This window comes from Cheilinus undulatus, linkage group 12 (assembly GCF_018320785.1).
Source record: "Cheilinus undulatus linkage group 12, ASM1832078v1, whole genome shotgun sequence".
Lineage (NCBI taxonomy): Eukaryota > Metazoa > Chordata > Actinopteri > Labriformes > Labridae > Cheilinus > Cheilinus undulatus.
The window spans coordinates 25,887,096-25,909,678 of NC_054876.1; the positions used below are offsets into that span (position 1 = coordinate 25,887,096).

The window sequence follows — 22,583 nt, forward strand, 5'->3', positions numbered from 1 at the left end:
AGTCAAGTCAGCAGTTGCCCCAATGATTGTGTAGACAACTGATCCTGACTAAGAGACCATTTGAAGGCTCAGGAAACATTTGCAGGTGTTTTGAGTTAATTAGCTGATTAGAGTGCAACTCTATTAATTTACGATATTACATTTTTCACAATATTCTAATTTCTGAGTTATTGAATTTTGTTTTTTAGTAACTGTAAGCCATAGCCATTAAAATTAATAGAAATAATCACTTTAAACATTTCACTCTGTGTGTGAACTATGATAAATGAATGTCACTTTTTGAAATAAACTACTGAGATAAATGAACTTTTCCAACTTTTTTCAACTTCTCCAATTCATTGAGATGTCTGACCTGGCCCTGAAAAGTATAATAATGCCACATCACTTAACATTGTTCAGTCTATTTACATTAAATTATGTTGTAATGAATCATGAGGCAATTATGAAGCAGTAACTTCTTGCCATTTTCAGTTAGACTGGTCCTACCATAAGATGGTCCTAGTTAATCTTACTATGTATCAAACAAAGGTATTCAAAGTAGTTTTTGTTGCTTTGCATTGCATTTCAGAGCTTCTTACAAATGATTAGCTCCTTTCATTCCACGTTGCTGTGTCCTGAAAACATTAACTCTTTAGTTGACACTCATTATTCTTCACAGCCAGTCTTTTCAAACCTAATGAGTTTCATTAAGCCCTTTTGAAAGATTTTCCTAAGGGTTTGTGTTTTAAACTCCTGACTTTAAACTTCTATCACGACTGATAAAAGATAAAACACAGTTTCTGGACAGCACCTCCTCCTAGTGAATTGAACAACATCAAAACAATACAGACAAATTCCCCTTTTCACCATTCCGCCATTAACACACTCTGACCAATGGGATGTCAGATATTCCCGAAGTTCCCGCCTCCTGACGCTTCTGATTGGTGTACTCGGTCCTCTATTACCTTTCATCCGCTTCTCGCTCCAGGGAATAAGGTAAGCTAACTGCGAGCGAAGGGAAAGGAAAAGCTTATTACCGGAGAGTTGTAGGAGGCACGCCAGCCTACTAGTAAAAAGTGAAATTTGCCTCTCACTTTATGTCTTCAGGTTTGACCGTTAGTCACTAAAGAAGAGGACAAACAACCGAGAGGAACAAGGACTAACGTCGGGAGCTGGGAAGCAACAGGTACGTGGAGGGGACTTTGGTAGCAGCAGGTGCATCTGGTATCGCTGTGGCCGCTCAGTTTCGGTTGTCAACTGTCAGCCCACTGGACACTGGAAAATGTTATATGTTAGCTAAATGACAGCAAGGGACTCTTACTATGAAGCTTTCTTTATATTATTTGGGAAATAAACAATCCTTCCTTTAAGAAGCTACAGCAGCTTTAGGTTCAATTTAACTGGGTAGCCAAAGTCCTTGATAGCTGTCATGGTGACTGGGTATATTTTTAACATGTTGAACTTAAAATGTATAGACTACGCATTTCTTTTTTTGATAACTAAGGAATTTCTTGCCTTATTCTGACCTTGCCTTCATGGCAGTGTTTTTAAACCATCTTCTTACATATTTATTATGAATAAGTGCAAAAAACACAACGGTTTATTGGTAATTAACATAAAATTTAGTGTTTTCAGTTCAATTATCTGTCTTCATCTAAAATTACTGACTGTTTTTGGACCGTTAAAGTCAGTTGGAAGTCCCTCAAACAATTCATGGATGGAAATAATGGTTGTCAATTACAGAACTGTAATGAATAGAAGCGGCTAGAGACAAACACAACCCTAAACTACTGTTATCACCACATTTAATTGCCATTACTTTTCTCTCCACGCTGTAATTTACTTTTGCAATGCCTGTTGTTTTATATTATTTTAAAAATAACACAGTATTGTCCTTCTTTCACCTTATCCCCTTGCCTTAAATTGATACCTGGCTCTGAATTATGCACAGGAGAGCCTTTCTACCTAATGACGGGACCATGTTTTATTTAAAGTGAGAACAAAAGGAACCCAGGCTGTGGCAGGGTTGCTCGGTGGGAAACCAGACACTGGTGTTTTGTGCTGTGGCTGAAACTGAAGCACTCATGCAGCACGTTGGTCAGATGGTGGGTGCAGGAGGAGCACACTGGTCTCTCTGTGTTGTTGCTGCTACTGGATGGGCTCTCTGGACTCCACTGCGCCCCCACAGAGTCTGACCTGGAGGCTGCCTAGAGATGTGAGTGCTGATTAGAAGTTTGTAGAAAGCATGCACTAACCTAAGCATGGTCCTACGTAAACACCCGTTGATCCAAAGACTGGGCAGACATGCTTTGATGGATGGTTAAGCTCATTGATAAAATTCAAACACATAGTCAAACAATGTAATGTGGAAGTACACACATTTGGCAATCGTTGCTCGTAAGGAGTATGAATGATAGCGTGGGTATGGTGGGTGTGTGTTTGCAGGAAGATTAAAGAAGAAAGGACACAGGAAACTAAAGATGGAAGCAAACAGAAAGGAAAGGCTATAAAATAAAGAGAGGGGTCACAAACCCATGGGCTAAACATGTAAAACTACCCATAGTGTTGAAACATGATTGCAGCTTTAGCTCCACCAGTAAATTAACAAGAATGTTTTCACAGCATCAGTTGCCAGTTTGCAGTCATAATTGATAGAAATCTGCCATGCTTCTACCACTATCCTTATTTCACACCTTACGCAAACATAATTAAACTTAAAATTGAAACAAATTACAGGCTAGAGACTGCATTAGAAGTGTTTGATAAGTCTAGTTGCTTTATATGTGTTTGATTGTGGGGTTTTGTCAGGATGTTTACATTCTTTTGATGACCTTTCACACAGAATGTCTCCCCTTGTATGGATGAACTAACTGGTTTGGCTATGGGAGTTCAGGTGGGTTCAGACTGATCCTGCTGCCATGAAGGAACTCACTGAAGCTAAATACAAAAAGGCCTTATTTATGATTAAAACCTCTAAAGGAAAAATATGCTAAAAGGTTGAGAAATGATTGCTACATTACCTAATGCTGCTATGTTACCTTATCACTTGGTGCGTTGTCACCATGGGAGGGTGGCTGAGGATGTAGCAGTACGGTGTCAAAGAAATAAATCAGTTGTAGCCTGTTGGTTTCTGTTAGTCTTATGGGTATTATCTACTGCCCTTTAAGAGATGTGTGATCTTGTTTTGAATTCCACCTGGTCCATTGTACCTGCACGAGGCGGTGCTTCCACTGTCATTGTTCCCTTGAGGAAATAACTAAAGAAGAGCATGAGTCATTAATGAATTCATGCTGTTTTTTAAAAGATATTTAGGTTATCGGGTGAGAGAAGGGATTATATTAAGTGATATTTCACTTCAAACTACTTACTTTTTGATTAAGCTGAATTTATTTACTGATAAAAGTACTTGCATGTTTTTGTTTACAGTGATTTAATGAGAAAATGAGATCAAATTAGCATCAGAACCACAGAAGGACATTGAACAGTGTAGCCTCAAAACAGTACAGACTTGTTATGGTCAAGGGCTCCATTTGCAATAAAGTCACACTTATCAGGATGTTATTAAGGAAGTATTAGAGATAATTAGATAAGACAATACCAAGCAAAATTACCTTATCGTAACAGATCTTGGTGAAAATACAGCATAAAAACAAAATAAAGCCTAGCATTAGTACATGCAGGACACGGTCGCCCAGCAGTGATCAGCTGGCAACCAGCTGATATTAATTTTCGCCTCCCATCTCCCACCGCCAATCACACCTCTTTCTCTCAACACAGTGGTGTATTTAAAATATGACATATTTCTTATTAATCTCTGCTTGCATTAAAACTGATGCAACATGCTGCTTTTGCTGGTGCAAACAAAGCTTATCCTCCTCCACCCCAGCCACCTCCTATGTAGCATAAAGCTTGTTGCACCCTCATATTCAGATTCATACTACTATGTGTTAATTGATTTTGAACTAATTTTATTGTATTCATTTCACATTATCATAACTATATCCATCCATATGGGGGTTTCTAACCATGCGATCAATGGAAAGTTAAAGCATGCTGCTTGACTAACCCAGGGAGCATCTTTTGAGCAGAGCCTCCTTCGCCAAGTAACACTGTATATCCATTTTGCAATAAAATGCTTAAATGTATGACAAGCATGCAACAGGCCTGTCCACAGATTTGGCTGGGCCCCTGACAAACTAGGGCTGGGCAATGAATTGAAAATTAGATTAAATTGCAATATGGCCTGCTGCAATTTTCAAATTGCAAAAGGTGCAATATTTCTTTGACCTGAAATTTGTGTCAAAATACCAGTTTTAAACATTTAGATGTTATGCATGCAATCATTCAGGTGCCATTTTTTTAGAATAGTCTACAAAAAATCCTAACTCCTTCATTTTTGTACTTTTCTCTTATTAAATATAAGAATGACAACAACCCTTCAATGTAATAATTCATATCCAATTTACAATACAAATCTGGATAGAAGGGACTGCTTGTTGGAACTGAAACTATTAATGGGTTGTTAAAATTATTTATTTCTGCCATTTGCCTTTAACCACTTTTCCCAGCCATTTTGCCACTATTATTTGCATTTTTTTTATTAGTTCTGAGCAATTTTTGCCCATTTTTCCCTCTTTCTACCCATGGTTGCCAATTCATACAAATTTTTGCCACATTTTATCCCCATTTTATCACTTTTTTCCACCTGGTTTTGCCACTTCAAACCCATATTTGCTACTTTTTAAATCCCATTTCACCACCCTTTCCTCCCATTTTGCCAATTTTATCAAATTTTCATCTCTTTTGATCAATTTTTGCAACATTTAATGCCATTTCACCATATTTTATGACAATTTTTGCAACTTTTAAGCCATTTGTGCCATTTGAAACCCGTCCCCCCACTTTTTCTGCCTGTTTTTGCCACTCTAACCCATATTTGCCACTTTCCACCCATTGCTGTCCATTTTGACCCATTTTTCCACCTTTAAACCATTTTCATTAAGCGTTATGCCAATTTTTGCCAATTTTGACCACAATTCAATGTTTGTGAGACCAATTTTTGCCACTTTCAACCAATTTTGGCCACTTGCAACCCATTTTCATCAGTATTTTCTGTCAGTTTTGCCACTTTTTACCCTTACCTGTCAATTTAAACTAATATATGCTACTTTTAAAATCCCATTTCACCACCTTTACTACCAATTTTTGCCTCTTACACTCTTTTTGATGGTGAAAAAAAGAAAAGGGTTTTACATTTTTAAGAAAGCTAGGCCTATATGTGATATATAAATACAAAGATTATTTCTTGCTTTGATAAGAGTGGTTATTATTCAGGTTTAAAAAATGGTTATCACAGCTTAATTTTATAATGGATTATGACTTTGCTGACCTCCACGGGCTCCCAGTTTTGCTGGGCCCCCTTCCCCCCCTTCCCTCTCATAAGTTGTGGTGTAATTGTTTGTGTAAGCATTCATGATGTAATACTTTACCTTGGAAAGGTAGATAAGATAATGATAGCACATTAGGAGTGTGTGATTGTAGCACACAGGTATTTGGGTGTGCTAAGGTTGATGACATCATCGCAGTAACAACCAGTTAGGTCTGTTTGACACTGATTAGAAGGTCAGAGTGAATGACTTAATGTTTTAGATTGAGGAGCAAAGAGAAGAGGAGGAAGTACAAATTCTACTTAAGATGTTATCACTAAGATCCCAAAAATTCCCTCCATGAATAATAAGTAACAGGATATAGAAGGGGGAAAATGTTGTGTTGTTTTACCCTGCACGATGCAAATTACAGAAACTTAGAATGCTATTACAAAAATACAGCATTATTTTGGTGATGGATGTGTGTAGATTTTTCCTATTATTTCACCTGATTTTAAAACAATTGCCATGTAAGATACCCTTCCCAGCTTGCTTTCCCTCCACAAAAGTGAAGAAAAATGTGCTTGTTACCTCCTTAGTTTGTCCCGCTGACATAGTCAGCAGAGTCATTTTGGCTATATTAATGGTAATAATGGCATGCACATTAATGCATGATTATTTTCCAAACAATTCACAGTATTTGCTGTTACCTGGAAACTTGCTAATTAGGGCCCAAGCACCGACCTCGGAGCGAGGACCCTATCGAAACTGTAGCGTTCTTCTCTTTTATTATTATCCTGACTGTGAAATAGCTAATTTGGGGGCCTTAACATACTCAAAAACTCACCAAACTTCACCCAAAATTGTCCCCCAGGGGAAATAACAACCTTTTGGTGGAATTTTGCAAATCCATCGTCCAGTCGCCACTGGGCGAAGCCAAAAGTGAGATAGGGCCATGGGTAACACCTACATGCACCAAAATTGGTACACATATGTATCATAATGAGACGGACAAAAATTTACATTATGACCATCCTCTAAAATGTACAGGAAGCGCACTACAAACAGTTTTTCTTCAAATTTTGGTGTTTTCGGAAAAGCACACAGTTCGCGTTTGAACGAACTAGTCTGAGGGATTTCATCTGATGGACTCCAGAAATTTTTTTGCATAAACTAAACCCCCTGGAATTCTAAAGTTATCAAAGCCATGAGTTTTCATCATGGGGCGGGGCCGTGATAGGGGCCTGATTTTACCCTATTTTTGGTGTGTTTTTTACAGTAAAAATTACACAATAAGGCCTTATAACTTTTAGTGCTTATGTCAATCATCACCAAACTTCACACTGATAATCACACAATGGTCCTGAATACATCCATACATTACTACCAGCACTTTGCCACAGCGCCCCCTTCTACCAGGTGAGCATTTACACCATTGGTTTTTCATGTCTGTTTTATGGGTTTCACCAAAAATGCACCATTCATCCTAGCCTATGATTTTCACTGTGCTTATGGATCATCATCAGAGCTACAAAAACACCATTTGGACCCATGCCAAAATCCCAACAGGAAGTCCACTAACTCTGCCCCAATTTCAAAAGAAGTCAATTTTTTGGACAATTATACACTGAAAACTGATGTAACTTTGGTGGAGATCATTCTGTGGTCTTCAGAATGTTATTGCAACACATCAGTATCACACTGAACACGCCCACATGAAACTGGCTCATCATGGCGCCCCCTACTGCTAACAGGAAGTGATGCAAATGGGTAATTTCTGCATTTTTCTTGGTGTGTTGAACATATAATGCTCTGATTTTGACCTGAAGTCCTCAATATCTGTCCAACACTGACATGTTTCATTAACAGACACCCCAGTGGCCATGTTGGTCATTTTGATCCTTCGCCATTGGACAGGAAGTGGGTCATTTCTGTGTTATTCTTACTGTGTTCAACCTATAATGCTCTGATTTTCACCCGAGCTCATCAGTATCTGTCCTAATATTGACATGACTCATTAACAGATGCCCCAGTGGCCATGGCGTCCATGTATCCTGTGTATCCTATGTATGATCCTTCGCCATCTCACAGGAATGTCGCATAATGTAATGACGCTCAAAGGAGGATCAACCTGGTCTCCCTACCGTGCAGCAGCACATTGCAGGGGTTTGCATACACCCCACTATTGCCACACACTGGCGGTTGCTTCACACCCCAATACGCGCTGGGGCGCAAGGGCCCTTCAGTGCTGCTTGCAGTCCTAGTTACATCTGAACCTGCAAGTTGTGTCATTCATTGCTGCAACTCAAAGACACTGTGTTAGGGACTGCCATGGTTCCTAGGGCTGACATGTACAAAAATCAAGTGGATGGACAGTTTAATTATAATTGTTTAAATGACTGTATGTAAGTGTGAAAATCAGCACTCCAGTGATGGAACCTGAGATGTTTTTGCAAGTCCTTGGCATTTGCTTTGTTCATTTTGTTCCCAATGACTTTACGTAGCTATAAATTTAGAACCAACATGTCGGCAACATATCTGAGCAGTATGTGGTCAAAGAGTCAAATATTTTCCACAGGGGCATGTGAAGACAAAAACAGTGCTAAAAGAGAGAGTAAATACACAAAATTATTTCTTAATTAGCTCTGTCTGATCAATATCATTATCAGCATGCACATTATTCCAAAAAGCACCTGAAGATCAACACAAATAGAATAGATTATGGCAAATATAAAAAGGAGTTCCAGTGATTAAACTTAATGGTGTTGATTTTTCCCCACATTCCTGCTGTTTGGGATGTTTCTCTGAGACTACTGAAGACAGGAAGCACGTAGGGATGTTTCAAATGTTCATTTTTTGTGGAAAAGCAACTATCTTCAGTATTACCCAACACCAACAGGCTAAGACATTCACAGTGTGTCCATAGCTCTACATGTCTGCCATCTTTTGTCTAGTTGTTACTTCATAACTCTTCCATAGGTGGGTGGGGTCTGGGGCCTTTTCTTGACCATTCACTGGTCTGTGGTTGTGAGTTATTGTCAGATCCTCCTTCTTTTGTCCAGTGAACAAGGAGGCCTCTTCAGGTCCTATGTGGCAGCTGGACGGGAAGGAGACAAATAGCTGACAGAGGTTATCACTGGCTAATATGAGACCCCCTGAGGGCAGGCTGGAAAGTGTGTATGGCTATTTGTGTTTTTTGCCCTCTCTGGTTATCTGACAGGACCACACCTACTCTATTGTCTGGCCCTATAGGGCCCTGTTTGGGAAGTGACCGTGTCAGATGTCATGTAGGTATGTGTGGAAGTGTGTGAGGAACATATAGGAAGCTTTTATATCTATGCCCTTCCTTTTTGAGGGATAGCCCATCAATAAACCATATAAATAATGTAGTAGAAAAAGGCTATTGGGATATTGTATCCTCTATATTAGCAGTGCATTACCTGTCATTTTTCTCTCAAATAGACTGAAATGATGTCTACTTTTAGGTGCCTTTCTTTGCCTCCTTGGGTCTAACAAGCATTTAAAATGTGAAAAGGAACAATTTTAATAACTGTCATTACAATGAACTATCATTCTGTTCTTCTTGCTCTTCTTTGCTGCCTAATGGTTGTGTATTTTGGCACAGTACCGCCGCCTTATTAAATAATATGACACCACTGACAGGAATGTAAATCAGCATGAATTATAAGGTGAACTAGATTCAGAGCCAAAGGCGGGGCCAAGTTCATTTTTATTAAAATTGTTTAAAGGTGCATGACGTAAAAAAAAAAAAGTATTTAACAAATCATTCCTGCTCTTCTGCATAGCATCCTCAGTTTGGATCTAATGGAGCAAGAACACTAATACCATGCATCCTTACCCTTGTAGCACTGATGTGATGTTATATGTCAAGGTTAATTAACCCTGCATTGGCTGTTATTGAGTTTTACAACTTAAACTACTACTACTGGGAAATTAATCCAAAATAAAAGTATTGGAAATGCCTTTGCTACCTGTGTGTGCCATACCTGAAAGTTGTTTAAAAGCTCAGCACACTTCTTATTGTGTGTAATCAAACAGGAAGTCACTCACAGAGCACCAGCTCTACAGAGCTACTGAAAGTGAAAAACCCCACAAGGTACCTTTTAAAAAACATCTGCTACAACGTCATAAAAGCACTTTGATTTATGTAGTAATTAATCAGTCGTAATTGAAGTTGAATACCACTGTCCTACACCAGTATTAGGATTCTTCCCTGCAGAAGCAAAGAAATAAATGCATTTTACAGTTTCCTGCTAACAGAAACTGAAGCAATTATTAGCATGATCACAACAACATAAAAAAAATTCAACAACAAAAGGAAAGCTATGATAAAAGCCTACTAACAGTGCATCAAGAAATGGAGGCCACATTGCTTGATTGTTTGGGAAAATAATCAGTTATTAATTTATCATAAAAATAGTGATGAGAAGATAAGCATTCATTTATAAGCTGATAGAAAGAATAATTAACCCTCAGTTTAATGTGCAGAATAACTCTTTTTCCTTTGTTTATAGTTTAAAGAGAAGGAAAGGAGTGTGTGTGTGGACTGTACCTCCATAGGTCACTGCTAACAGGTCTGTGTAGACTGCCTGTTCAGGTTTCATAGCTCTTGATGAAAAGGTGTGGGTGAGGGGCTGTCACGGAGACTTGAGCTGGCTGTGGACACAGTAATATGGCTGTGATATTGATTGATAAAAGAGGCATTTACAGCTGTCTAACATGTCTGGAAATAGAGGCCTGATGTGCTGTTTTTTTTTTTTTTTTTTTTTTTTTGTTAAGGCCATAACACATTGACTTTGTTTCAGTTTTATTCAGACATTATGCTGATAAAATTCCTGCGATAAAAACTTCTGAAGAAATAGTTCTTGTTTAATACATCGTGTTTGTTGATTAGGTAAAAATGATCATTTTCAGGCTCAGGTGAATAATTTATTGATCATTACAAGCCATAAAAGTTTGTTTCCTGGTATTTTTTCCACTACTCTAAACAACAGACTAATGATTAGTCAAGAGAGCCCCACAGGGAATCTGCAGACTAGTTACCAGTTCAGTAATTTTTATTAGTTTAAGCTAGTGTTAATTTGGTCGACGAATACTCTGACTCAAAATGTTAGGGGAATTCCATGAGGAAGACTTGACTAAGACTTGCTGAAAATAGATCTTGGTGACTAAAGCTCAGACAAAAAGTCAGTTAAGTTTTTGTCAGGGAGACTAAAATGTGACTAAAATGTAATTTGTCAGACATTCAGAATCTGACAAATTCAGAATGATATTTCTCCACTGTGAGTAAATCCATCAAAACACAATCGATTTTTAGCCTCTCAGCAGTAGAAAGCAGGGATTCCAGGTTAGGCTGGCAGGACACACTGATTTGACACCACATTCAGGTAAAGAGTGATTACATGTCTTGAGTAAAATAAAAGATAAACTAGCAGGGGCTTTTTATGGACCTAAACTGAACTAAAATATTTTGAGTTTGTATGGACTTAAACCAGACTAAGACTGGACTAAAATTAAAAATACCTTTTTAATTTTGCTTTAGCTTTTCATTGTTATTGTAACTCTTGATGCAACTATGTGAGTCAAAACCAAAGAAAAATGTTTAGAAAATAAAGGTACATTCAACTAGGGCAGAAATGCATGGAGTAAAAATGTGAATATTAGTAGACTTATGAACAGCAGAGGTAGATAAGGTGAGTTGTGGAGTCATGTTTCCCCATTACTGCATTTTCAAACAACAGCACCTCTGACTACCACACTATTTTTTTTCTCACCCAGGTTACAAAGTCCAGATTGTGTTGCACTTTTTCCTGGTGAAGTTTAATCTCTGTGTGATTTATTTTACAGCCGTAACAGCACCCCCCACCCCCCACCCTCCACCCTTAAACCACCCTTCCTCCTGTAATCCCCCCTCACTCTCGGAGGTAGGAAACCTGTGCTGCCAGCAGAAAAAAAGGAGCCCATTGTGATCAGCTCCCCAAAATTCACTACGGTGGCAGACTGTGCTGGGAAACACAATGGAGATTAGAAATCACTTGACTCCTGAGCATGATGATCAGTACTATTAGGTTACTGTATACGTTTCAAAAGCAGGGCAATTAAAAGTTAACACAAAGTGTTTTGTCTCTGCAGAGGTGCTAATACAAAGAAGATCATCTTCACACTGCCGTCTTCAGCCTGAGGTGAAGGTGGGACTGTAATTATCAGCACATTAGACACTCATTTGTGCTGTTATTACACCTTGAACATGTTTAAATCTCAATCCACATGCTTACAGGACTGTGAGCCAAAGAACTGCTGTATGCATGTTAGAATAATAATTTATTTTCCATTGTGACATTGTTTTCATTCTATAGCTGTAAAGCATAAAGCAAACTTCTTAGAGTTAATGCTCTTACAAAGGATTACTCAATTTGAGAGACTTATCAGCCTGTTCAGGGAGAAAAGGTTGGCTGTGGTAGATTGAACATCTGCTCAATAACCAAAGGAAGAAGGATAAAACTAGGGAAATGCTAACTCAGTGTCCAACTGGATTAAATGTCAGCAGGTGCTGGAGCTTTAATGCCAAAGATTGTTCAGGCTTTTACTTTTTCCAGTGTGGTTTTAGATCCATAGCAGCACAAGTTCATCCAACATGTTGGTATGGAAAAGCCATTCAGGGACTTGTTGAAAGCTGAGATCTTTGCACATTAAAATTTAAAACTGCAGCTTTAATTTTCCTGTGCTTAGCTGTCCACTAAATGAAATGTAGTCATGGTTCAGTCCCCTGTAAATTTGAAGTAAAAACTAAGAAAATGAGAGGCAGGAGAGGAAATAAGTTCCTTGTGTTCCTTAAAAATGAGCCAAATTAAACTTTCCATCTGCTTTCAAAATGTTTCTTATGCATGATAATCTGCTGGTGCTGTGGGGGTGGATTGCAAAGCTTTTGGATAACTTTTGATATATCTTTGATCTTAGAAGTTTTATTTTTTCTTTAATCATTGCCAGACTGACAGCCTGATGTAAACTTGAAAGTATATGTTGTTTTTTTCCTGAGCTCAATCCAGCAAAGTTCACTTCAGTGGATTTCCAGGGTATTTCACAAGGTTTCCACTTAAGTGTAGAGGTTCAGACTGTAAAAGATGGCAGAATATGATGCTATGAGAGGTTTGCTCCAGTAGGCAGTTATTTCACACAACTTTGATACTTGGATAAAAAAGTAGGAGAGAAAGCATTTTTCAAACTCAAATAGGAGACAAAGTCAGAGTAGGACATCGATTTGCCCTACTTTTTGTTTGTTTTGAGTGATGTTTCACAAGATGTTGAAAAGTACGTCTGTTGAGTACTTTAAGTACAAAAACAAAGTAGATAAAGAACAGCTTTAATTGCAAATACTAGAAAACTATCTGTCTCAAGAGCTGCTTAAACTGTCAGTGTCTGAAGAAATATCCACAACCAGGCCAGACCATACACTTTCTTGTCTCTTTTGAAAAAAAGCTAAATAAATAATGCTACCTGTTACCCACAATTCGTATCTACATCTGAATAATTCTGTTTAATCTCTTCCACTTGCATGAATCTGCTCAGTCTATCAGGATTGGCAGTTCAATTAATTTCCACCGTCATTGTTCGAGGAGAAAAATGTGGAGAATGTCGGCTGCTTTTTAATTTGCTTAATTTCAGCTGACACTTGGAATCTGTTAAATCAACTGGACAGGCAGGTCACAGTCAACAAGTGTGCTCTCCTAGAAATGATAAAATCTACCATCTCAGGAATCTGCTGCGGCTCACATCTGTTGTTTGCTTCAGCAGCCATGTTGGGGTCAGTGGGAGAAGTTGAATGTTAACCATTTGTCCTAACACTGTCTCTCTGTCTGCCCGTCGGGTTCTTTTGCAATTCAAATCTCTGCTGCAACACAGAGCAAATGTTTTCCTTGTTGTGCTGCTGTTCCACAGGACAGTGTATCGTGTATCTGGACCGTTCTTTTCATGCTTGTTAAAGCATCCTGCCAGGTATAAAAGGACAGATTAGAGGCCTGCCTGTTCACTTTCATCACGCCATATTGGATAGTGGACAGTGACCTAGTTTCTCACGCCTTATCCTATTTATTCTCACATTTCTCTTTGTTTTCTCCTCTTTCTTCTTCCTCAGCAGACATGATGTCACTGACATGCCCAGGCTGAATGCATGAATGACTCATTCAGCCAGTAAGCCTTTCCTGTGATGTAAGTGATTATATATAGAGTTTGTGTGTATGTTGAAGAGTATTTTTACACTGGTCACCTCTTAAAGTAACCAAGAGGTTGTACCAACAACTGAAATTTACCATGCTTATTGGTGAAAACATTTCTGCCCCTGACAGTGACAAAAATATATTGTTATGCTAAGTTCTGGAGGCATTGCGTTAGTGCTACTTACTTATTGACGTTCCCATTGGTCCGTTTTTCTACTGAATCACAGCACAGCAAGTTCAAGTTAAGTCAAGCCAGGGGTCACATCTTTTAACAGACAAACCAATCAGAATGATGAAGGTGCAACCATCTGCACTTTTACAACACTCCTTTAAGAACTTGTAATGTTCTGGTTTGCATTTAATTTCTTTCTTTCTCAGAGTTACTCTCACATCTGTTTTCTATTTGTTTTTAAAGATATATTTACAGCGTTTTTATGCCTTTATTCAGAGAGGAGGACAGCTGATAGAGGTTGAAACAGGTATGAGAGAGTAGGGTAGAGACATGCAGGAAAGGAGATGAAGGCTGGACTGCTTACATGGGGCACAGCCTAATTGCTAGGCCATCTGAACCCCCATCCCCCTTTATCTTTTTAAATTTTGAAAGGAATGATTTAATATGTTTGTTTATTAAATTTTAAGTTGTGGCAGGCAGATTATTCTGAACTTTTGACTGTTCTAGCTAAGTCTTTCTGCTTCCAGGATTTGTGCTAAGCTTAGCTAAGCTAATCACATGCAGTCTGTAGCATACACATATGGAATTGGTATTAATCAAATCAAATGTAAATAATTGCATTTCCTCACTAAGTCAAACTGTTCTTTTTGAGGCTCTGCACACTTATTATATACACCCAAAGGTGATTTTATTTGGATTAGACTGTAATCTGATTTACTTGATAAATTTTTGCATCAGAGTTTGGGGAAAATAACACCTAGCAGACTGTTCAGCAGTCAACACAGTTGATAGCTCACAGCTTTTACTAAATATGTTACAGTCATAAAACTCTGCCACATTTACTCATTGCATTGAATCGCCTGTTTTTGTTTTTTTGTTTGGATTTTGATCTGCAGTGAAAAAGCACTTACAGTAGGTGAGCTATCACACAAAGGAGGGCAGTTGACCTGCACAAATCTCAATAGACATTCACTCCATGTTTGCTTGAAAGGCTGAAAAGTGAGAACCAGTTATATAGTCTAGAATAAGGTTGTGCTGTCCAAGTTGTTCTTTGCTTGAATGTGCACGCATTCTGTCATTGGGGCTCTGATGCACTACATCTTTCATAATTTAAAGTTTTAGTTTCTTTGTTGCATTGCATGCTACAAAATTAAAATGCAACCGTTTGAACAATGAAGGAGTTCTGTTCAGGATGAATCCATATTATCTAAAAGCATTCACATTCACAATGCCAATCAGGCTGGAACTGGGAGTATAAAAATACAGAGTTTATCTAATTGTTGGCTGTCCAGATGCTGTTAATGTATGTGGATATTATATAGAAGCAAAGAGGATCTTTACAGTTCGAACACAGCCAATAATTTGACAAAAGCAAGAAAGCTTCAGTGATATTGATATCTATTAATGTTATTCACATGTCCCAGACAAAATTAGCTGCATGATAGATGCGCACAACAGATCTTAAAACGGCGAAAGTAAGTGAAAAGACCTGTAGAAGTGTAAAGATTAGTAGTTTGGACAGATGTCCCATCACTTTGCCTGATGTCTAAGACTCACAGTGTTAATTTGTAAGCAGTAATTTGGGATTTTCACCTTCTTGAAGCTGGATGATGTTTCCTTTTCCTTCAAACACATCTCTTTGCTGCTTCTTCTACATTTTGATGTCTGGCATTGCCCTTTCAGGGTCTTTAATTGTGTCTGATTAGATTGGTCTTGGTGAGGAAGAATTCTAGATGAAGAATGCTGTTGTCTTGGTGTTCAGCAGATTGTTAGGACTGTAACCTGACTTTGAGCACTCCAGGAGGTCGAAAAATTACAGAAGGGGAAAACGCCCAGTTATAATTATGAGATCAGAGTGTCTCAAAGTGAATATGATAGCGTGTTGATGTGAAGACTTAGGGTTTGTGTAGCTGTTGAAGGACTGGGATAATATTTTGTGAGTTCCTTTATGACAGATGTTGGTGAATAACACTGTTCTGTTGCTGCAGCGCTTCCATCTCTTGTTGATAGATCAATTCAAAGATTGTGATGTAAAATAGTGCCGCCATGGTTCAACACTTACTGACATTTCAGGTTTTTATACGTGGTATTTACTTTGACATCTTTGCTAATATCACCCTTGTCAATATTGATCCAGCTATTAAGGATGGACATATCAGTACTACAGTGTTCATACTCTTTTGGTATCGAGTGATTTTAAGATTAATGATACCAAATTAGCATGTTAGAAAAGTTCTATCAATGCTCCTCTTCTGTCTGTTTTCAGTGTAACTGTCATTATTGTGCTGAGACAGTGCTTCTTTCCATGCCATGTGACAGTGGTAGAGGTTCATCTTCAATGTTGGTTGTATTGAAAATAATGTCACCATACAGCCCAGTATTCACTGACATGACTAATGAAATGATTATGTAACGGCTCAGTCTGATGGACCCATAATGACACAAATGCCATAAAGTGTTTGAGAACTTGAAGACTTGTTTGAACAGATGTGTGATGCTAAGTATTTAGTGTCTTACATAACTGATAAATACTCATACTCGCACACGAGGAGTGAAGATGCAAATTTTTTTAATTAGGGGATTTGTTTCATATAAACAAACTAAGAGCCAAAAGGTGGTGGCTATAACAACATATTTGCTCTACCTGCTGTACCCACTCAACTGCTTATCGAGCACATTCCTCTCCATGTGCCTCTGCTGAATAACCAAACTAGACAAACTGTCAGTGATAAGGCACAGAGGGTCAGAGTGCCATGCTGCCATAAAGTGTCAGGTGTTTGTCCTGCTCATTGGCATTTCTACCATGTGGAACCAGGGTTTTACAGGTAGGGAATTGTTTTATGTTATGATTTTATAATGTCTGTTGTTTGAGTAGAGATAAGTCCAAGTATGGGACACTTTCTCCTCTGTCTTGAGGACCAGATATCTTTTCAAAGAAGCATAACCTTCAGTGACTGACTAATGTTATCCAGCAAACATGAATTGTGAATTGTGCTTTAGTTGTGGCCGTTGTGCTCTATGTTAGTGGCTGACACACAAAACATATTGCACTAATGGTATGCAAGCTCAAACAGGACCAAGTTTTTCTCAAGTTTTGTTTGCCATTGTGGACAGAGGTGCAGTTAACACCTACTTCAAGCTGACAGTACAGTTCTCACTCAAACTGGGCATATTAGCACCATGAAGTTTGCTGCAGTGAGGCGTATTCAAATGAATAAAAATGGCCAGGAAAAAATGACCACATGATAGTTAATTTAAAAATACACAAACATTACTGGCATACCCAAATGCTTTTTGCTCAGCAGAACATTTAGAGGGATATTAACCCATGGTCCATTCATTTTTTCTTCTTAAATCAGTGCTAACCTGTTTCATTCTATTCTGCCATGACTGACAAGGATACTCTAAAAACACTTATCGCAGCATTTCTTACTGGCAGATGTTAAACAGGCAAATAGCGAAAAAGCACAAGATAGACCTAGGTCATATTGTTCAGACTTTATGCAACTGTACTCTGTGTGAGGATTGATAAGTCCATTAACAGCTTTTGCCACAGATTTCACCAGCATTATACATTATATGAGCAGCTATAAGCACTTGGAGGAAGCAATTGTAAAGCAGTTTGCACAAGGATTTCATTGTTCTCCTGTCTGTTTGGGCAAGGACTTTTCTAAGCCACGTTTTCGTCTTTACTGTACATTTTATGAAATAACAAAAGATGCCCATTATGTAGACTTATTAGTGTGTGCGTCAATAGTTATAATTTGTCTGTGGTCCCATATAGAACTAGGACTCAGTTAATTTTTTGGTGATTTTTTTCTCTTTCTCTATCCATTGGTTAAAACTATGGAACCTAAAAAGTTTAGGTGAATGTTGATTATGAGATAAAAGTCGCTGTGACATCTTGGTCATTTTACAGGAACAATGCTCGTACTGTAGAGTCAGTGACTCCCAGGGAAGTCTGGCTCACTGCATCCAATCTCATGTGCTTCTGGTGAAGTCATGCAGTGTCACGGCTGATGCTGTACCAGCTCGGGGGGCCACCATGGGTGAATTCCTGCGTCTGTTCTGTGTCTGTGGTCAGCTGGTGGGCCCACAGCTCATTATATAACAGGACAGAGATGGTTCCCGCAGCCTGGCAGGGTGAAGGCAGCTGCAGGCAAAGGATGACATGGCTGAGCTAACTGCTGAAGTACTGCCGTGCCCTCTGGTACAGAGTTTTTTAAACAAGTCTACAGCATTTCTGGTTTGTTAGGCACCACAGTAGGTGTTTAATACTGATTTCTGTGGGCAAACAAGCTGTTTAATCTCTTTTTGCTCACTTATCTCAGGGTTGACCAGACAGGGGTTTATCTCATGCATTATTACACTCAAGGAATCTGCCACACAAATCAAGTCAGATACGGGCACATGTTTTATTGAATATTTCGGCTTCATTGACAAATGCATATTAAATTAAAATAAATTAACAGTGTGTACATTTCTATGGTACTTCGTTGATGTATACGACATACTTCCCAGCTTCTCCTGAACACATAAATCAAGCACATCAATCAAAATGGAATATGTTGGGAAAAATGTCTTGAATGTTCATTTTTTTGTTGTTTTTGGTGCCACTGTGGACAAATATTTACATCCAGCCTTTCTGTTGATCCTGCACTGTGCATGTGCAGGGCCAAATAGAATAACTGTCCTCTTTTTTTGACGCACTGCACTTGTTGTACACCCTCTCAAATGATAAAGTAAACATAGGGCCTTTCAGCCTGCATGCTTTAAACTGCTTTGTTGTAATCCAATCCAGTGACATTGGTGTAAGGCATTAAAAACAACTATATATAGTCAGTGTTTCAGCTGCTGGTGGACTTTTTCTTTTATAGGTCAAATAGAGGTATCATGTTGAAAATGAGGATGTTGAAACAATATCCTGAGCATTTGTGGTGTTTTTATTTTCCCTACAAATTTTCAGTGGTTCCAGCTTTATAGGTGACTTTGGCATTTTCTTCTGACCTTTTAGAAACTCAAAGCCGCCGTGACTGGGTTATTCTGAAATACTGATGCCTCCTTATGACTCGCTGAAGAAAAGAAACCCTAATCAACAACCCTGAGTGTTTCTGTGTAGCTATCTTTAATGCTTAAAACCACTGTTGAGGTTAGTTTTCAGTGGGGGTAGAAAGTAAACAGAGCAAGTATAGCTACTTGTACTTGAGTACAATACTCCTGTACTTTTTCCGTTTCTGTTGACTACAAAGTAACTCATACCGAGAGAATGAGTCCACATCACATCCCAAAACAGTCGTTTTCTGTCATGCCCTTGGACAGAGTGTTTAGTTGTGTTTGGATGTTGCCTTTTGTACAGTAATCCCTGCTGGGGTTCCTGTTGCTCATGTTTCTGGCAAATTGTGTTTGTATTTGATGTGAGACACACTTGCCACGTGAGTTAGTTATCCACCGAGTTAGAGTTCTTGCCTGTGACTTTAGGTGCTCCTAAATGATGCATGGTGAATATTCTTCATCAGTATGAGTTTCCTTACTTTGAGGTTGACTCTGCTTTTTTTTTTTTGCCAGAGGAGAAACACGTTCTGCAGAAACAGAATTATCACACATATGACTGTTTATTAATGCAGGGGGGATTTTTTTGCTTAAAAAAGCCCAAGCTTGCATGTATAGAAAAAAGTCAGCTGTAAGATAAGAGGTACTGCTTTATCCATAGGGGCTGCCAAATCCCCAGTGTGGAGGTTCCTCACAGGAGCCTTAACACTCATACATTAATTTATTAAAAACATTATAAACTACATATTTTTGTCCTGCTTATACTATGAACAGTCTGTGTTATAAGCTAAAGGAGACATTGGGGGGCCCAGGAACAATGCTTTTTAAAGATAACATACTTCCGTCATGATGGTGTCAAGAGACTTTTCCCACCTTTAAGCAGGAAGTGGGTCATTTTTTATGTGTGTTTTTCCCCCTGGTTGTTTGTCCTCAGCATCCTGCGGGGCCGTCTCTTCTTTCTCACTTGCTGTGTTTCTTCTTTTCACACATTCCTCTCCCCAGTCTTCTTTTGTCTCTGTGGTTCCTGTTTTGTTGGTGGTATCACTCATTTTGCTCTCAATAAGGTAATCCTCTGCTTCATGATGATGTTGTAAGATGCTGTGCTATTACATGATCTTTGAGAATTGAACTTTGACTCCAGAAAATGCCATTGCAGCTTGAAGAATTTTTGGCACAGATGTAAGGTTATTCCTGCTAGCAAAGCACATTGTTTGCGTCATAGCCGTTTTATTTCACATATTTCAAGGTATGTGAGATTAAAGCATTGGGTACCAAAAGACCTCCAATTGCCTCTGTAATCCTTTTATTATGATTTTAAACCTTATATTTGTCTGAGAACATTACATTCTCAGATTTTAATATACTACCCATTCTTAAGACCGAAATGACTGATATGCTGCAGGAATCATGATTTTGCACAGCCCATTTTTAGACCAAACACAAACAACTCCTTTGCCGGCAGCCATGTCCTATTCTAGTGCAGAGAAATTCCTACAGTATCCAGTTAAACCCACCATGACTAGATCATATTGCAGTGCCCCCAGGGGGTCCTTAATGCAAAAGTAATTGTCTTCTTCTTAAGAAGCCACTTGAAAGCAATAAGAAGTTTATCATTGGCAGAGGCCAGTTTTCCTTTTTAAGCTCCGTGCTGCCAGGCATGATGCAGTTCCTGGTTAATGGTTCACCACGGACTATACACACTTAACTGTGCTTTTTTATACTGTGGAGAATGTTTTCCATGCACTTGCATCGACTCGGCTGTATTTTGAGTGTGTGGGCGTTTGATTATGTAATACTCAACTCTTTAACTAAAGGCCACATACAGTAGGGATGGCAGAGGAGTGAAACAATGCACAAATTCAGTAGAAATGCTCCGTATTTGAACAACTCCTGTGGAAAAGATCAACATTACTTCAAGTAGACTAAATGTTAATAATGTCCAGGAAGTATTCAGGCCTGATCAGGGCAGGAATGCAGAGCTGATTAGAGTGTGACAGCTTGTCTTGGTCAGCTATAGATTTTAGACACTGGTGTGAGCACTGCCCAGCAACACACAGCCACTGACTCTTGCTCCCCTGCAAACAGAGACACGCTGAACTCAACTGAATATACACATTTATACAGGAGGAATAGCAGGCATTGGTGTTAACTGCATGGCAACATGGCTTTCCCTTTCCCATTACTGGATGCTGTACTCTGTCAGAACACTTCCACCTTTTCAAAAACAGCTTCCTCTCTGATTCTGTTTGATCAGGGACAATAGGAGGGATGTCTTTCAGGTCCTGTGGGAGTCCAGAAGTATGGTAGTCCACTGTTTGTCATGTTTCCTTTGGCAGTGTTCTTGTCTGAGGACATAAAGTAAAGATTTGGTCTTTGGTCTCAGGCTTGGTGTTTAGTTTCTTCAGCCAGTGTAGGAGTTAGACATATTTAGGCTATAGTTTTAAACAGTTAGTTTATGTACTACATCTACTGCAGCAGAGAAAATAATGGTTCACTTTTTCATGACAACCTTCACAGGCAAAAAGGTCAGTAGAACAATTTTAATCTCTTACAGCTTGTTGCTTTAATCATCTATGCAAACAACAGTGGTGTCTTGTGTCTTACATCTACAATATGCATATACTTCTGTTTTCTGTTGCTCTGTAAGCCAAGTATCAACTTTTACAGAGTCTCTGATTAATACCGTACTCACATAAAAATATACTATTCAATGCAGTATCTTTAATATTTCTATATACATTAAGCAGTGTGTTTCTTTCTTAAGAAAATCTTTAGCTTTCCTATGGTTAAAGTGATTTGGGTAAAATTATTGTTAGGGTATTAGAGGTGTAAAAGACAGAAGAGAATATAGTTTTAACTAGACTTTTTTTTATTTCAGAGGAACTACATAGATGCATAAGATAACATTAATGAGTTAATTGCTGTGCTGCAAGACACCCTTGATAGTGTCTGAAACCACACATTCATTCCCTGTTCTCTATATATTGAGCTGTCTTTGGAAGAATATATAATGCACTCACTGGCACTGGATATGAGCACGATTTCTGACACTACTTAGGCCACTAACAAGGATGTTAATGCTCTCGCGGTTTTAAAACATGCAGCAACAGTGATAAACTGTAGGATTTCACCTGTTACCAGTGCTATACTGAGCAATAGTTTCACAAAAAGGTGATAGAGAATTTTAGTGATCCAGATCATTTGGCTTACATAAGTCATAAGAGATGGCTCTTTCAGCTCCCAAACGGCTCCTCATTTGGTACCATTTTGACTTTATTAGATCAGCCAAGGTCAGCAGTGTCTGATGTAGGGATGAGAATGAACATCTGGTACCAACACATCTGATACCTGCTGTACCAGATTACAACATAGGTAATGGTGCGTCATTCTGGTACCCCAGCCCACCGCCACTCCAGATGAAAGGAACAAAATATATTTTGATTCATGTGCACTCATTTTCTTTCAGCAGAGCATGAACATCTTTATTAATTTTGCTGCACAGCTCTAGTTTGTGTTTAATAGAAACACACATTTAAATGGAATAATTCAGTAACAGTAGAAGAAAACCCTCAAGATTCACACTAGGCTGCTTTTTCACTTTTCCATTGCTTGTAGAAAATTTGGTCCAGGGGTGTCCACGCTATGGCCTGGGGTCCAATTTTGATTGGCCCACAGCAGACTCTGGAAATAACATGAAATATGGCCCACATTTGAACATGAAACTTGTGCGAAACCGTGCTGTACATAAGAGTCTTAGCATAGGGTGGCGCAACCATGCCAATT

General features: G+C 38.7%; 1 protein-coding gene across 4 annotated transcripts in view; it reads left to right on the plus strand.

The window, feature by feature from the left end:
- The first annotated feature begins 964 nt into the window (after positions 1-964).
- shroom1 (shroom family member 1) overlaps positions 965-22,583 on the plus strand; it is a 42,465-nt gene continuing 20,846 nt past the window's right edge. For 2 of the 4 annotated variants that reach the window (XM_041801017.1, XM_041801023.1), the window contains exon 1: positions 1,009-1,165. The gene's annotated coding sequence lies outside the window, so the exon portion shown is untranslated. Of the gene's footprint in view, positions 976-1,008; positions 1,166-13,529; positions 13,572-22,583 lie in introns of those variants that run through there. The other 2 variants (XM_041801019.1, XM_041801022.1) reach the window with 2 other exon arrangements.